We start from the raw sequence: 15451 nt of genomic DNA on the forward strand, positions 1-15451 counted from the left end.
AGTGCTGTGACAAAGTGTGAACAGTAAATCATGGAATAAATATAGAGACAGCTACTCAGGACAGTTGCAATCATTCAATCAGGAAATAAGTCTTTTATCTATAGCAATGTTCTCATGAAGATAAAGACTGGGGTATGTGAAAATAAGAAAAGCATTATGGTGTACAATCTGCTGGACTTGGTGATAGATTCAATGTAGCAGCATACATAATTAGGAAAGAGAAAGAATGCCTCACAGGTTCTGCTGGGAACCCAAGAGACATTGAGTAACTGCTTATTATAGAAAGAAACAGAGTGTTGTATTTGTTACTTTGGGGAGAGAGCAACTAGAATATGATGTGATGACTATATATTGCACTCTCTAATGGACTTTTACAATAGTGCATAAAAGAACAGACTTTAAGCCAGGGTACAATTTCCTTAAAGGAAAGACAATTGTATCTATCTTGGGTAGCATTGTGTCCCCAGTGCCAAAGGAAGGGTTTCACACAGTGATTAATAAAATTAATGCTAAATGAATTAATGATTCAGGTATTATAGGCACTTGATTTAAATCTCAGTTTAGATGCTTGTTAGATATTTAGCTAATTTCTAGATTAATAAATATAAACAAATTATTTCTATAGACCTCAATTTTCTCACTGAACATCAAGATACAAGAGGAAATGATTAACTGGAATTTTGTAAAGTGCAACTCGTACAATTTATATGTATGTACTTTGTTAGCAATAAACTGACCCAGCTATAGCTGAAACAACTACTATTGGTGTATTTGTCAGCATTCTCTAGAAAGAATCAGTAAGAATCAGTAGGATAGATGGATAGACAGGTAGACAGATAGTTTCATACATACATAAATACATACATACATACATACATACATACATACATACATATATACATACATACACAGGAGTAGATTTAACAAAGAAATTGTCTCACAGGATCATGGGAACTGTGAAGAATCATTATGGCCAGTTTTCAAGCTGGAGTACCAAGTAAGCCAGTGCCATGGGCCAAAACAAGGTTGAAGACCACAGAACCTGTGAAGCTTGTGATGCCATTCCTAGTTGAAGGCCAAAGATCAGATAACCTGACAGGCTACTGTTTTATGTCAAGGAGTATAAAGTACAGAGACATAGGAGTCTGATATCCAAGGACATCAGAAGAGTGACATGGCTCCAAAGGATGGAGATGAGGCAAATTGCCCTCTCTTCTGCTTTTATTTTGTTTCTTTTTTTAAAAAAAATTATGATGTTTTTGTCATACTGGAGATTGAATCCAGGGCTCTGTGAATGTGAGGTAAGTAAGCTATGCTTTATTTTCAATTAAGTCTTGCGCACTTTAACTAGGCTGGCCTTGAGCTTATAATTCTCCTATTTTTGGCTCGAGTAGAAATACAGGTTTGTGCCACACATTCAAGCCTTTCCTGTCTTTCTATTGTATCTGTGACTTCAGCCTAATTGTCTAGAACCCACTCATACTGGGTGAGAGATAATCTTCCTTACTCAGTCTGCTGACTCATATGGCATTCTCTTGCAAAAACACTCTCATAGATAGAGCCAGAAATAGTACTTTATCAGCTGTCTGGATATCCCTAATCCAACCAAATCAACCTAAAATTACAAGTCATAATTGCATTATGTGTTATGAAGGACCAAAGCATTTAAGTCCTATTGCTAAATACAACTTCTAGGCCTTTGACACTCAGGGTTCCAGCCCTAGAAGAACTTTACTTACCTACCCATGATTACCTCTATACAAATGACCCCATACAGCTGATTACAACACTATAACCTTAAAAGTACTAAGATAAATAAAAAAAAATATTAAAAATACTGACTGTATTCATGCTGTTCAAAGAATCTTCCTGAATCAGGTCCTACTGACTTTTGACTAAATGCTCTATATTTCTGTATGCCTAAATGTAGATCTATGTTTGAGAAGTCAAGTTGATTATGTATCCTCACAAAAGAGTGACGTAACATTGGATCTCATCTGCTTTCAAAATATATCTCAGGTGTCAATCTAATTAATGTAATATATAAGTGTATGTAACAAAATTGAACAATTGAGCAATTAATATACACTTAAAATCATTGTCAGGAATGTAGAATAAGTCCTGTCCTGAGTGGGAGCATTACTGAGAGATAGGAGGGCAAAGATGATGGAGGAGAGTAAATATGGCCATTGAGATTGGTTTGAGAATTGGAGAGTAGAAATATGAGAGAAAAAGAGTAACAGAGTAGATTAATTTGATGAAGATACAATTGTTTGCACATATGTACATGTCAACGTGATAAAACACCAACACTAGTAAAATCTGGGGAAAGAAAATATGGTCTTTACAAACTCATGATATATGTCCTTAGGAAGTTATTATAATAAAATGGAATTTTAATCTTCCTTTTAATTTTATTGTCAGGGTGATATACAGAGGGGTTACAGTTACATGAGTAAGGTAGTAAGTACATTTCTTGTCAAACTCGTTACCCCTTCCCTCATTTTTCTCCCACTTTCCCTCCCTGGAATTCTAATCTTAAAGATAATATCATAAACCAGCAGAAAGGGGAGTAGTTTGGTACTAGAAATTGAACTCAAGAACGCATGTACTCCACCATTCAAATTAATAAAATAAAAATTTTTGTTTTGGTGCAGGGATTGAACTCAAAATTGCTGCATATAGGCAAATCTTTTATCATTGAGCTACACCCCAGTCCAAACCTTATAATGTCTTTATTTTTTATTATCTTTAGTTGTACTTTTAGAGTCATTTCTTAATTATATTCATGAAAAATAACTCTGGACAAACTTATATTTTTACATTTTAGGTGTTTATGAAACGTTTGTTTTAAGAATTAGTAAGAGGAAGAATTAAGCATTTACTTTCATCTTTGTAAGATACCTAGGTAATCAGATGCACTAGCCAATCAGATATGCTCTTTATACAAAAGAAAAAAAGCCAATTTTATAATATAGAAGCGATGGTAAATGTAGAAGATCTTCATTCTTTAACTCCTAATAATGAGACCCATAAAAAATGTATCAATTGGTGTTTTTCTTAAAAGTCAGAGGCTACCTTAAGGAATTACCAAGCATCTATTAAGTTCTACTCCATCTATCTAACTAATTACTTTCCAGACTGAAGGAGAAAATTTTGATCAATGAAGGCATTAGACTACCATCCTCTCATCCTAGGCTCAATGACAGTATCATTCATAGTGGAACAATCAGATAGTAAATGTCCCCTGGTGTAACATACTAAGGCACTACAAAGGCTTTATGATACATGCATTACAATAGCATTAGGATACACTCTAGCCAATCTACTAACCATGAATAAGAAACATTTCAAGATTAGGACCTTCTACACATTATTATCTATTCAATAAATCAGTGTCTGTACTAGGTAATAAAACTCCAAGTGTCATAACAAACAGATTACATCTGGTTTGCTTTAGAAAAATATTTTTTGGGAAAAAACATTTGTACATTTGTGAAACATCTGGGGGAATTTGAATATAGTTATGTAGAGATGAGAATTTGTTAATGTGGAAAGTTAAATAAGTTCTGAATATTGATTATTTCAGGTTAGTGTGACTACATTTTTTATAAATATATTTTCTAAAATCCTATATTGGATTTTTTAAATGTATACATGCTCCTTAGTACTTCTGGTCACATTTTAGTGCAGTTTTAGGTTCAGGCAGGAATTAAGCAGAAGAAATTAAAATTTTTCATATACTCTCTGAACATACATAAGTACAACTTCTTCCTGATCAACAACAAAATGGATGGTGCCTCTTTTTCACATGATGAGCAAACTTGGATATGCAATTATTATGTGAAGTCTATAGTTTACATTATAGTCAATTTATGGTTATACGTTTTTTGTATGTGAACAAATGCATAATAACTTTACCCACCATTATAGAAACATAAAGAGTAGATATGCTGCCTTGAATGTTCACTGGGCTTTGCCTTGCCATCTGTCACTCCCTTCCAACTCCTAGAAAGCATTCATCTTTAGCAACCCCATAATTTTACCTTTCTAAGTAGGCTCAAGTACTATTGTAGACTTATACGATGGCTGCTTTTCCCTAATATGAATTTAAGATATCACCATGTCTTTTCAAGTCTTCATGGCTCATTTCTTTGATTGAATAATATTCCAGTGTCTGGACATACCACAGTTTATTTATCCAATAATTCATGGAAGGGCATCTTGATGGCTTATAAATTTCAAAGTTATAAATAAAAACTGCTCTGAACATCTGTGCACAGTTTTTTTTTTGCATGAGCATAGCTCTCAACTCCTAAGGAATATTGAGGACTGAAACTGTGATGAGTATGCTTCATTTTGTAAGAAGATTCCAAACTTCCTTACATAGTGTCTGAACCATTTTATAGAATGCCAACCAACAATGAATAAGAGTTCAGGTTCCCCTACATCCAGGACAGCTTTTGGTATTTTCAGTATTTTTAATTTTAACATTGCAGTTGATGTGTCCTAGCATCTTTTTAAATTTTATATTACCTTGACATTATATGAAGCATATTATAAAACATTTACTTGCTACCTGAAATCTTTTATTTGGTGAAGTGTTTCAGTGACTACTCTTGACCTAGGCTAACTTTTGTCAGATTACTTTTGGTAAAGGAAGGCCAAATCCATAGCAGGGCAGAGATGCAAAAATTTGAAATATAATAAATCAAAATGTTTAAAGCGATCATTGTAAAACAACAGCAATGACACAAGAATCACACGATGAAAACAGAATCAAAGCCAAACACACAAAAATGATCATCATTAGAGGTGGCTAAGGGTTAGAGAAACACTGGCCACAGAATTCCTTTCCTTCTTGCCAAGATATTGAACACACTGGGCATGTCCAATTTAGTGTTCTATGATACTTTCTTTCCCCTCTCTGCTTGACATTGAACTAAATTTTTTAAAACACAAAATTGCTTTCTTCAAGATCTTTTGTGGGGGATGATCTAGGCAACCTGGAATCATCAATCCTTCCCTCAAAACATTCCCATCTGAATTCTGACAATTGCAATCATTTACATGGTGACATAAACCCTTAGTTACCTACAGAATCCAAATTATTTTTCTTCTCCCTTACTACAGGTTTGACAATCTGGGGTAACCATTCATTCGTTTTTAAAAAGGTTATGTTTAGTTAAAAGAATCCACTTTTCCATGTTTTTACTTCTATTAGATCCAGTATGGATAAAACAAGGTAAGCACCAGGAGCTATGTGAAACATCTGGGAAGCCCTCCACAACGTCTGTCCTTTCAGTCTCTCTCCTTTGATCTATCTTTGGGCTTTGATTGCAGGTGTGAGCACCATCTCTATGACAGGAAGATGAAAGCCAGATGCTATGAATAGACAAATGAAAAGTCAACGAGAGCTGAGGACCTGAAGGGTAGATTCTGACTGCTACTACATGATGGGCTGTCTGCTTTTAGACTCTTGTTGCATTTTCTTGACATAATAACAAAAACAACTTTGCCTAGCTCACAGAGAAATTATATTTCACAGGACATTTTCAAATCTGATTAATACTGTTAGGTAAATAAGGCCTATGCCTAAAAAGTTAATAGCTCATTTGCATTTAGAGTAATTTAAAGTTTGTCTGATTTATATTTATAGGATCATCTTTACTTGCTTAATTTAATTTAAAATTATCTTGCAATTCTAATTGTCTAATCGTCTAATTGTCAATGTCTGCATTACAATTCATCATGTATTTGCATCTTTTTTGTACTTTTTTAATGTAAAAATACTATACAGAGGGGTTACAGTTACATGACCAAGGTAATGAGTACATTTCCTATTGAGCTTTGTTGCCTTTGTTTTTCCCCTGCCATCCCTTCCCTCCCAACTCCACAACTACCGCCTGCACCTACCCCCCACCCCACTCCCTCGCCAAAGTTGTAAAGTTCATTTTCAGCATACTGTTTGGTACATCTCATCATTATAATGGGTCAACCTGTATCCTTATTTAAACATTTTGTTTTTTCTCTTCCCCTCCCTGAATTAGAGAAGTGTATATACAAGATGCAGGGTACCAAGGTCAAATACAGTGAAAATAGGGGTTATAACGTGGGGTAGGAACATACAAAGAAACAAAAAAAAACACATGGTACATTATAAATAAGTTAGAAACAATAACAAGAAATGGAAAAGATATTTTTGTCCCTATCTTGGGGTTCATTTTGCTTAATGTCATCTTATATGGTCATATGTACATAGCTTTTGACCTTTTCTGCTTGTCCTACACATGTACTAGTTTTTGCAAATAAGGGAAACCATGGGACCTATGTTTCTTTGGGCCTAGCTTACTTCACTTAATATAATTTTTTCTAAGTCTTTCCATTGCCTAACAAATGGGGGTGATGTCATTTTTCCTGATGGAGGCATAGAATTCCATTACATATATCACATTTCCTTGATTCATTCATCTACTGAAGGGCATCTGGGTTGGTCCATATTTTAGCTATGGTGAATAATGCTGCAATAAACACAGTTGTGCTGGTAGTTTTATTATGGCCTTGTTTGTGACCATTTGAGTAAATGCCCAGAAGTGGGATTACTGGATAATAGGGGAGCTCTATGTGGAATCTTTTGAGGAATCTCTATACTGCTTTCCAAAGTGGTTGAACAAGTTTATACTCCAACCAACAATGCAGTAGAGTTCCCTTCTGTCTACATCCCCTGCAGCATCTGTTGTTATTAGATGTCTTGATTATAGTCATTGTAACCATGGTGAGGTGGAATCTCCATGTTGTTTTGATTTGCATTTCTTTTATGGATAGAGAAGTTGAGCATTTCTTCATGTGTCTATTGGCCATTCTTATTTCCTCTTCAGAGAAGTTTCTCTTTAAGTCTTTATCTTTGTAGCAAATCTTTCATAGATGTGGTCCAATTACTCTGTATTTCCTCTTTCTACATTTGCAGTTGGAGCAACTAAATTTGAACAATAATAAGGTCCTTTACTTCCTACCCAGGTCTTTATGAAGTTAAACTTCTTTCTATCAAAGGTACTCTAAGCAATGCAAGTATGGAAGTTACAAAAACCTAAAATTTTCTTTCTCTACAAATAGATAGATAGATAGATAGATAGATAGATAGATAGATAGATAGATCTGTTCATGCAAACAAACAACAAAATCAGTCCAGTTTCCTGTAACTATTTTCTATCATTTCATGTACATTCCAAGCTTATTCTTGGTTACAGGGCACATTGAACAATTTTGCTTTAAAATGCTTTAAAAATTCCAAGTCTTGGGGCTGGGAATGTGGCTTGGTAGTAGAGTTCTTGCTTAGCAGGCATGAAGCCCTGGGTTCAATAGATCTCAGTACCACATAAACAAAAAAAGCCAGAAGTGGCACTGTGGCTAGCCTTGAGCAAAAAGAAGCTCAAGGACAGTGCCCAGGCTCTGAGTTCAAGCCTCAAAACTGGCAAAAAAAATCCAAGTTTTTCCCATTTCCTAACTAGAATATATATAGAATATATATAGAATATATATTATATATAATATATTATATAGATTATATATAGATTATTATATATATTATATATATTATAATGCATATATTATATACATAATATATATTATTTATAATAATCTATATATATAATATAATATATTATATATAAAATGTATATAATTATATATAATATATTTTATATATTACATACATATAATATATATAACATATATTCTCTATATATTTTATATATATATATATATATGTGGTATAAATATATGTACCACATCTTCTTGATCCATTCCTCTAATGAGGGACATCTGGGTTGGTGCATATCTTAGCTATGGTGAATAATGCTGTGATAAACGTAGTTGTGCTGGTAGATGTTTGTGATCATTTGGGTAAATGCCTAGAAGTGGGATCCTCATATATCACCCTGCACCAGAATGGCCTGGCCTTTTACAAGTATTTTTTGATTCAGTCTTTATACTGACTCCCTGAAGGGACAACTGAGATGCAGAAGTTAAGAAACTTCCCAAGGATTCTGTTAGACTTTCCTAGTCTATAACAAATGACTGAGAGAAACTGTTTCAAGGAGGAAGTAAACCAGACCCAAAGAAATACAGATCCCATGGTTTCTCGTATTTGCAATACTTAGTATTATACATCTAGGATAATTTTGTCAGATGAGCAGAAAGGCTCAACAGCTTTGTAGATATGACCATACAAGATGATGCTAGGTGAAATGAACCCCAAGATATAGACACAAGAGGTCTTTCTTTGTTGTAGTTGTTAGTGTACGATGGTTGTATGTTCTTCCCTCTATAAATCCCCTGTTGTCACTATACTTGATTTTGGTACCCTGTATCTTGTATATACAGTTGTCTAATTTGGGGAGGAGAAGGGGAATAGCAAAACACTGAACCAAGGACACAGGATGACCCATTGCAACAATGATACCGACAAGATAGTATATTGGAAATGAACTTTACATCTTTGAGGTGGGGGTGAAGGAGGTGGGGAAGTGAAGGAAGCAGGGGAGGGAAGGGATAGTGGGAGAACAATAAGGGAAGGAGTAACAATGCTCAGCAAGGAATGTACTCATTGCCTTACTCATGTTACTGTAACCCCTCTGTACAGCATCTTTACAATAAAATAAAATCTAAATGCTTTAAAAATTATAATGGTCCTTCTAACTTTAGCGAGGCTCTCTTGCTAATATGTTACAGTTGTATGCAATGTTGGCTTTTCTAGAATTTTAATTAATGTCAAATAATTTTGAGAAAATGATAGTTGAGAAATAATATGAAAAAGAAGAAAGTAAAATAATATATGACAACAAAAGCTGAGATACCACTGGGGAGATGGAGAGCTGGTTTTGAACAATTAAAGTAGCAGTGGTAACCAGGCACCGGTGGCTCACGCCTGTAATCAGCTACTTAGGAGGCTGAGATCTGGGATCGAGGTTCAAAGCCAGCCTGGGCAGGAAAGTCCATGAGACTCTTATCTCCAATAAACCACTATAATCCTGGAAGTGGTGCTGTGGCTCAAGCGGTAGAGCACTCACCTTGAGCTGAAGAGCTGAGGAACAACGCCCAAGCCCAGAGTTCAAACCCCATGACTGATCAAAAAAAATAAAATAAAATAAAGTACCAGTGGTGTGAAGAATTAAATGGTATATCCTTAGAGGAAAACAAGTGTAACTGGGAGAAAATAAGACAAAAGCTGTTTCAGATCTTCTTTTACCTTCTCCCTGTGGCTGCTTTGGAATTACCATTACCTGCTTCTCACTTACGAAATCTTCAGTGACTACCCTCTTTCCCCTCACACAACTTCAAAGTTCATACTTAATGGGAACTACTGAGCTTAAGGCATTCATGCTCAAATGCTTTCCCTTCCTCCTCCTCTCCTTTGTGATTTCCATCCTGGAGTTCAGCTGCCAGATGGAAAGAATTTCTGCCAATGTTCAAAAAAAAATGACCAGATCCTTTGTAGGGTGATACTAAGCTTGGTGTCCATAGAAATATTTTTAATTATAATTTTATTTCTAAAATTACCTTCTCTAGTATTTTTCTTTTGATACAAACAACCAGTAATAATTTAATAGAATTTCTTTGGGAACTTATTTGAGGAATTTATACATTAAAACATATATATATATATATATATATATATATACATATATAGTTATTGTCTTTAGTTGTACAAAGATGTTGCCATTTGGCATTGAGAATCTACATTCTCCACTGTTGTAATTAATGTAGCTTTTTTTTTTGTCAGTCATGAGACTTGAACTCTGGGCCTAGGTGCTGTCCCTCAGCTCTTCAGCTCAAGGTGAGCGCTCTACCACTTGAGCCACAGCACTACTTCTGGTTTTCTGGTGGTTAATTGGAGAAAAGAGTTTCACAGACTTCCCTGGCCAGGCTGGCTTTGAACTGTGATCCTCAGATCTCAGACTCCTGGGTAGCTAGGATTCAGGCATGAGCCACTGGTTCCCAGCTGTGTTACTCATTTTTATACACTCTATTATTTCCTTTGCATTTCTTAGCCTATTTTAGTCATTTATTTTAAAAGCTTCTAATCTTACATTGATGCATTTAAATTTAAACTTTCCTGCAAAATTGGAAGCCTGAAAACATTCTGGTCCAATTGAAGGGAGTTATCAGGTCTTCTTTCTTCTTTCTTTTTTTTTTTTTTCAGGTCATCACAGATTGTTGTAAGTATGGAACATCCCCACCCCTTTACCTACAATCTTCACAGAACCAAGGTTGTTGATGTGTCATTACATTTAACAGATGTTCTAATGTCCCAACCTTTCTAGATGTAAGGAACCATCTAAATTACCTCTGGATTTAGACAACGGTATTCTTAGACAGTATACTGTTGTGTGTGAACCCTAACCTCAAATTCCATAACCCCTCCATACTTCTTTGCTACATTTTTTATGTATATCTTTCTACTGCTGCGTTTTAGGAAATATCCTCCATTTAAACCTTTTTCTCCATAAACCTTTAGACAATTGCAGTTGTTATTTTTCTTCAATGAGTATTAATTCTACCATCTACCAGCATAATATGTGATTTTTCCCCTGTGGTAAACACTCTTTCTTACCCACAGGGCATGTGTTTTCCAGTGATTATCCTAGTTCCAAGAGTAGCATGAGAATCAAATCTATACATTCAGAATTTTACACACACACACACACACACACACACACACACACACACACACACACACACACACACACATTCACACATATATCACTTAAGGAGACTGCTTCATAACTAGGGCAATAAACATAGAGCCTAAGATTTCTCTGGAATTTTGAGGCCAGCATTTCTTTGCTTTTCTACTCTTATTATATTCATGAGATATGTATTTAAGCTGGCTCCGGATGGAGGCCTGTCTGAAAATGAAGTTAAATTAAAGAAAAGCATACTAGGAGATAGAAGGAGATGCTAAACTTAGATGAAATAATGTAGAATTCTTGGGCTTAGCCTTGCCTGAAGTTGCTTGAGCTACCTCAATGATGTATAAAAGTTTCTTTCATACATTAATATTAAAGCCAATTTGACCTCATTTTCCCAAATAGCAATCTACCTTACACTTCCTCTCTCAAGCTTCCATGGAACACTATATAAAATGATACAATTCTCTAATTCTTCCTCTAAATTTACCATGAACTCCTTTTTTAAGCATACATTGTGTAATGTTTGCCTATATTCCACAAGCACTTAATAAATGTTATGCTGATTTAAACAACAACAACAACAACAACATGTTGAGTGGGTGTTCCTTAAAGTAAAGAAGGATGGAGCAAGTTGGTAAGGGTAGGAAAAATTTTAAAATTTCCATAGAGTGTAAAAATGTATAATATATATTTCAGAACATATGTTAGATGGATGCATCTGGGTTTTTGTCTGATTAGAAAATATAGCCAATTGTACTTACTCATTGGGGAGAGAATTACACTTACCAAGTAATATATCTTCATTGTCAGTAGTGCCCACAGGCCAGTGCATTTCAGGATGTGATGAAATCCCTCCTGTATTGACCCTAAGTAAGGTACAGAATTCCAGTGAATAGTGACAAGTGAGCTAAAACCACTTGAACTTATAGAAATAGTCAGAAAGATAGCAAAACTGGAGTAAAATGTAGTTGATGGGAAAAAGTAATGCTTGATTTTACATTCTAGTACTGAAAGAACCTAAATTAAAATGTCAGATGCAATGTCAGAGGTAACATACTTGTTTAAAAGATAATAGTGCATAACAATCATTCTAGTTATTAGTTAAGATGTATTTTTATTGATCTTTATATTGATCTGCTAGAATAGACACTAAAGGCAGTCTAATTCTACTTTGAATGCATTTTCAATTCTCTGCAAGACAATAATTTCTACAGAGCTGTCTTTGTAGAATAAGGCTTTGTATTGGTTAAAATGTATACACATGAACACTAGGAATATTCAATCTCACAATTTAATAAAACTAGGAGCTACAAAATGAATATGAGAAACCTGAAATATGTTTTGGATGTAGACGGGAAGGGAGGTTGGATGAATGGAGAAAGGAAAGTGGAATAATGCAGTCATAATACTCAATGCACATATGTGAAAAAGGAAGTGGGAAGCCCAATTGACCAGTGTGGGAAAGGGATGATAGGAGAGAATGATGGAAGAGAAGACTCTTATCAAGAAATCCCATATATATAAGGAGACATATTAAATTGTAACTATCTTGTACCCTGTGTATAATCATTCATTACACACAGGGTAGAGAAACTGTATTTGAGTAATAAGCTGCTAGGTTTTGCATATGTTTCCTGATCAGTCATTACTTAGAAATACTATAGGAAACAAAAGTTTGGTATGTAGTGTTTGGATCATTGCGCCCTGGATCTAGACTGCTTAGGTTTACTTTCCAATTAAGAAGCAATATCCTATCACCTACCTAGCAACGTCATGGTGAGGGTTAAATAAGTCAAGTCCATGACGGTCCTTGAATATGCTGGCACAAAGTGTCAAACAGATTGAAGTTGCTCTTGGGTTCTCTGACTGTATCTATAGCTGTATACTTTATGTATGTTTATCTCTATCTACATGTCTCTTTTTCTATCTGACATAAACCATATACTACCTTAGAAATTCTGAATTTTTTAATCGCTCTCTTCAGAAGAGCAGAACCCAGTGACAGAATACAAGCCTAGAAGTAAAAATGAGTCAAGTTGTTCCATTGGATAATGATTTAAGCATTTCAAGAAGTCCAAAATACACAAATATAATGACCTTGTGGCCTTATTAGATTTTACTGACAGCCACTAATTGTTATTGAAGAGTGAGGCCTCTGGAACCAGTATCTGGGTCTAATAATCCCCTTGGTATATGAATTGAGAAGGAGAAGGATACAAACATTTATATGACATTACCAGCCACTGCTTCATTCGTAAAATGAGGGTCATTAAGAATAACTACCTATAAGATTGTTTGAAGTATTAAATGAACTAACTCATAAACTAACACATTACTTGGCACACAACAAATGACAAATAGTCATTATTTAAATTAGCACATGTTAACTTATAACAATATTCAGCTATTTTCTTTGTAATTTAAATATCGGATACCTGAAAATGCTGCATCAATAAATATAAATCTTAACAAGCCCTCATCATAAGAAACTCTCAGATACTAAAAAACGGGGTGACATTTATGCAAACTTCCAAATGTCAAGCATGTTAGGAAAAAATAATGGGTCTGCAGCCAAGCCTCAGCAACCTTTAATTCCATTTACATGGCTAATGGCTTCAAGAAAGCCACTTAATGCCAGTTTTTGCTATTGTCCTCTATTTGCAGCAAAGTTATACCTATGTGCCTTCCTGGTAAATTGAAATCCTCTTATCCAAAAGCATACAGCTTAAAAAAATCATACCATTTACAAATATCAAAGAAGCAAGCAAGAACAGTTGCCAGTGATTAAAATAAAATCTCTAATAGGACCATTGGAGCTCAAAAACCAATGACATAGTTGTTTTTTTTTCTTTTCCTCTCAGCCTGCTGTCCAATATGCCAGCATGAGGTTTTCCCTAGCCTAAGAGCAGCACAAATGATTCACATTTTGCTACAGCATTTAGTTGCCATGGATTTTTTTCCTTAAGGCTACAACAAATCAGGAGAGATGTACTGATGTTTCACTCACTGATTTTGCTGAAGCTAAATCTATATGAGGAAAAAGGAACTGAGTCTTCTGGATGATTTAGGAGAAGTCACAAGCACAAGCTGTCAGGGATGATATAGGAGATTAGGTTTTGCTAACTATTTTGTGTATGCAATTGAAATCATGCATTAAAAAGCTAAACCAAGAATTAAGTTTAGTACTCTAGTCTCTGTCTCATCACTCATTAATCTCTACGTAGTATGACTATCAGAAATATGTGGATGATGGCCAGTTAGTTCTTCTATTCCGTGGGATACAATGACAGAACTTTTCAAAAATATGTTATTTTGTAGAATTGGAACACTTGACAGAAGATTTTATTGTTAGATTGTCAGAAAAGCATGTTCATTCCAAAAAAAGAGAAATATTCCATGATGTTAAAGCACCCATGTATTTTTAAAATAACTAATTTTGCTAGATAAATTAGAGAAGTCTGCTATTAGCAACTAATGAAGACAGTAAAAGTCTGTGATTATACTCTACTTCTTCCATTGCCCTACTTCCTATCATAATTTTTTTTCTTTTTTAAGTTATCTTTAAGTAGTTGTACAAAGAAATTGCCATTTGACAAAGCAGTTTATATATATACTATTAAAAATAGATGATGGGGTTGGGAATGTGGTTTAGTGGTAGCTTGCTTGCCTTGCATGCATGAAGCCCTGAGTTTGAATCCTCAGTACCACATAAACAGAAAATAAGCCAGAAGTAGCACTTTGGCTCAAGTGGCAGAGGAAAAGTAGCTCAGAGACAATGCCAAGATCCTGTACTAGCAAAAAAATAATAGGTGATGGGGGAAAAAAAGATGTTTGGTTTAATTAAATATTTTTTTATTTTGAGAAAATATCCAGAATGTTTTCTTATGAGAAAATAAAATCAGGTTTTAAACCCCAGGCCCAATGTCAAGGAATTCTACATTAGGTTCAGCCACATGACCTATAGACTAATTAAAGAGAGTAAAAGGCAGAAAAGGGAGATTTATTACAAAGCAGCCATGAGGAGGCAGCACTTTAGCACATCTTCAGCTATCTTCCTAGGGACAGATCTCGGCTTCAGGTTAACTAGGGAGAATTGGGAGCAGGAGCTGAGAAAATTATGCATAGTTAAAACAGTCCCTGATTGCAGGTATGACCTGGTTGACCAATAGCTGAGTCTTTGTCCTGGAAGAAGTTGTTACTATTTTATTACTAGAATAGTACAGGAAGAGGGCAGTCTTGTCAATTTGGGGCTGTTCATTTTTTATGAGTAGAATGGTTTTATTTTAAATTCTGGTAATTTGAAAAATATGACATTGAGACTGTTAGATTTGCTACTTTTTCAGATACAATAAATATATTTTTTATTTTTATTCTATTCATTTTTAATTTTTATTGTAAAGATACTGTACACAGGGGTTACAGTTACGTGAGTAAGGTAATGAGTGCATTTCCTATCAAGCATTGTTACCCCTCCTTTGTTTTCCCCCTACTATCCTTTCCCTCTCCACCTCCCCAACTCCTCCCTTGTAAGTCTCATTGTTACAATGGGTCAACCTGTATCCTTGTTTCAGCATTTTATTTCCCTTCCCCTCCCCAAATTAGAAAAATGTATATAGAAGATGATGGGGATGTTCATTCTAAGATTCAAAGAAAGAATTGCTGCTTGCTTGGGGTGCAGTTTACCTTCCCCACAGATGGTTATCAATGAATCTGATCTTTCTTGGTGATTCCAAAGTTGAATGCAGTAGAGAATGGCTCAG

This window comes from Dipodomys merriami, unplaced genomic scaffold (genome assembly GCF_024711535.1).
Source record: "Dipodomys merriami isolate MVZ:Mamm:240054 unplaced genomic scaffold, mDipMer1.0.p SCAF_4, whole genome shotgun sequence".
In the NCBI taxonomy this organism is placed as follows: domain Eukaryota; kingdom Metazoa; phylum Chordata; class Mammalia; order Rodentia; family Heteromyidae; genus Dipodomys; species Dipodomys merriami.